We start from the raw sequence: 3,686 nt of genomic DNA, 5'->3' as shown, positions 1-3,686 counted from the left end.
CAAAATTCATCAATTTTTTTAACTATTTTTCAGTTGAGAAACTAATAATTATTTATTGGGTTCTAAACTAGAAACATTATCAAATTAAAAACAAAAAGCATATTTTTTTTTCATACTACCTACTCTGACTTTAAAACAGTTGACACAATACGGATAATTAAAATATTTTACATAATTGTAATAATTAAAATCTAATACTACTTAAGTAGGTATTTTTTTTTTTCGTGTTATTGAGGGCCAGATGAGGAACCGCATTACCATGTTACTTCTACTTTAGCTCCCATCGTTTATTGAAATAAACAAAAACATGTAATTTTACCAAAACTACTATTATACCTTTACTGTAGATATTAATGCGAATCACGCAAGTCATAAGTCGTCTATTTACTAATATTCGCGTTTATGAGACAGAATTCTGAATTATAAATGTTAATTAGGTATATTAGAAGTATACAAATAATAATAATTGAGAAGTTTTAATTTTATTTGAAAAAGTAATAAATAGGTTTTAAAAAGTTATTGATCATTTTAAATGTATTTTTCTAATCAACATAAATGAAAATCTTTTAATTATTATTTGTCTCGTATGTCAGCACTTGTGTGTACAAATAATACGTTAGTTCCACTTCCATGGCAGATTATTATAATAAATGTTAATAGTATATTAACCTTTTAAACAACTGAATGTTGAGTAAAATTGTTTATGGATTTTTGATCAAATAAAAAATACTCAAACTTGCAGAGTGCCGTCTATTATAGATCATAGGGACCTATATCTACTTTTCGTTTTTTCGTGTTTGAAATAATAGATTTTTATTTTTAATTCAAAAAATCCACATTAAACATAATATAATGAACATTCTTACGTTTATTTCGACAGCCTCATTCATCACTACAGCACTATAATGTAAATTTAAAAACATTTTTTTTTTTAATTTTACAGAATTTTAGGTAGGTTACGTATTTACTATCAAACAGATATTCAAAGATATCGAAGGCGACCATAAGTCCAAAGTTGTGTCGTCTTCTCTGTCCTTCAGCCAGACCTAGTCGGACATAAAACAATAGTGTGCGCCGTGCGCAGATTGCTACGTGACATGTAAGACGAAGCTGAATATCATTACAACCAGACATCAGTTTGGCCACTTTGGCCACCATCGCGGGCAAAACTTAATGACGGAACCTGGAATTCTGACCGCGTCAACCATCAACCGTAGTTTAGAGTCTATGACCCATCCGACGACGGATCAGACCGGCTTTCCACCGACCGGTATCCGTCCGCTGTCCACTGGGAACGAGGCAGTCGTGTACACCATTGTAAGCCGGGTACAAAACTTGGCGAACCAGGTTGTACGTTGCGTGGTGCACCACCAGGTTAACTATGCGGGCGCCAATAGGTACACCGTGTTAAACATAGGTAACCAGGATACACTGCGCGGTGCACCGTCTCGGTGTATACCTCGGTAGCACGATTATACCACCACAATGTGCGAGTCGATCAGTACCGTCGCTGCTTGGCGATAATTCGGTTGGCAGTTCGTCAAAAACGTCTTGCCACCGACCGGTATCTGATCGCTATCCACTATAAGTGCGAGGCAATCGTGTACACCATTGCATACCGGGTACATAACTATATGGTGAACCAGGTTTGACATTGCGAGGTGCACCACCAGGTTAACATTGCGGGCGCCAAGGTACTCCGTGTTAAACAGAGGTACACCAGGATAATACACTACACGGTGCACCGTTGTGGTATGTATATCTTGGTAGCACGATTATACCGCCCCTGTGCGAGTCGCTCGGTACCGTCGCCACATGGCGATAATTCGGTGGGTATAGTCCGTCTGAAACTTCGTCGTATGAGTCTATAGACTCTCCTGACACGTGTTGATGCTTAGACGTCAGAGTAACAGTTCCCGCCGCGATGGTAGCCAAAGTCGCTTGGTCCGTGGCTGTTATACTAATTATAGTCCGCTTCGTCTTAGGTCCACTGAAATTAGAAGATTCTCATCTCAAACCAATGACTTAAAAACATATTATTTGGCGAAGTAACAAACGAAACCAGCTGTATGTAAAAATGTGTGAGTACACTATCTTAATAGTATCTTATATAATAATGACCATTGTTTTGTAAATGTGTGCGAGTCTCGAGTCGTACGTGTCACGGTAGGTACAGCCGTACGAGTGAGCTGTACGCATACGTACTTTACAAACATAATATAATATGTATATATTTAACATAATTAATATGTATATTATATATTGTAATCAACGCATATAATAATGATAATATATTTTTGAGATTTTATATCAAAAAAATTAAAAATTGAATAATTGTAGACTTAAATTTTTCATCAAGAATGTATGTTAGTTTTTTCAAGAAAAAATAAAATTTTCAATATGACTCGAGCTATTTATAAATATTTAAAAAATTTGACTTCTTTTAGTTTTTTTTCTATTTATATACAATAACATTTTATTTGTGGGTAAAAAAGTTTGGAAATTCAATACCTACAAGGTTTTTATGATTTGTTTATACAACATATAAAAAATATTGAAAATGTGCATGATAATTTTTTTATAAGCTTTTTATCAATAATTATAATATTATTATTATTTGTTTATTTATTTATTGTTATGTATAAACATTATAAACCTAATGACATATATTCGATATATTTAGGTTAATGTCGATTAACATCACCTCCCTCATATTATTAACTTTTTATTTCCTTAGAACCTAACCTTCGTATAAATAATCTGATACATCACGCAATATTATATAATGGGAATAAATCTAATTACAGAAAAATTTTTCTCAAGTTAAGTGCTATAAATTGGCATAATATTTTTCAATTTAACTATATGAATTATAATATACATTTATTTTACTCTGACATTTTTTCAATTATAAATTATTTTGTTCCAACTATTTCAGTATCTAATAATTCAAATTTTCCCACATGGTTTAGTCATAAATTAAAATGTATCTTAAAAGAAAAAGAATTTTAAATTTTCCAATTAAAGAAGCAAATCTAAAATAATTAGGCAAGATACTATAATAATTATATGAACAAAGTTTAAAATGCAATACAGAATAATCCTAAATATTTTTGGAAATTCTTTAAAGGCAAAAAAATCTCATAACGCGATTCCAAACAATGTTAATTATAATAAAGTTATTGTCGACAATGGTCAAGATCAATGGTTAATCTTTTTGGAAAATTTTTCTCAAACGTATACGAAAAATCACTATTAAATATGCCAGATATCCATATACTATTGAATCCCCTTTCTGTATTAACAACTTTAATATATCACTTGAAGATTTTTTTTTATGCCATTTTGTTCTTGCACCTCATATTCATTTTCTTTTTAACTAGTCACTTAATTCTGGTATATTTCCTACAATCTGGAAAACCGTATTTATTTCCCCTATTTTCAAGAAAAGTGAACGCTCTTCCGTAGATAATTACCGTCTAATTTTAATAAACTCTATACTTCCAAAAATATTTTCAAAAATAATAAATACAAAAATGCTTTGTAAAATAAATAGTTTTTTGTACAACATGTTTTTCGTAAGGGACATTCTACTACGACCAATCTAGCCATATTCAAACACAATATTACAATATTATCGATTTTTTCTCAGCTAAATCCCGAATGGATAATACGGCTTTCACGGA

This window comes from Metopolophium dirhodum, chromosome 6 (assembly GCF_019925205.1).
Source record: "Metopolophium dirhodum isolate CAU chromosome 6, ASM1992520v1, whole genome shotgun sequence".
Taxonomy (NCBI): domain Eukaryota; kingdom Metazoa; phylum Arthropoda; class Insecta; order Hemiptera; family Aphididae; genus Metopolophium; species Metopolophium dirhodum.
The sequence above is the reverse complement of the archived record's forward strand: the minus strand, read 5'-3'. Positions refer to the sequence as shown.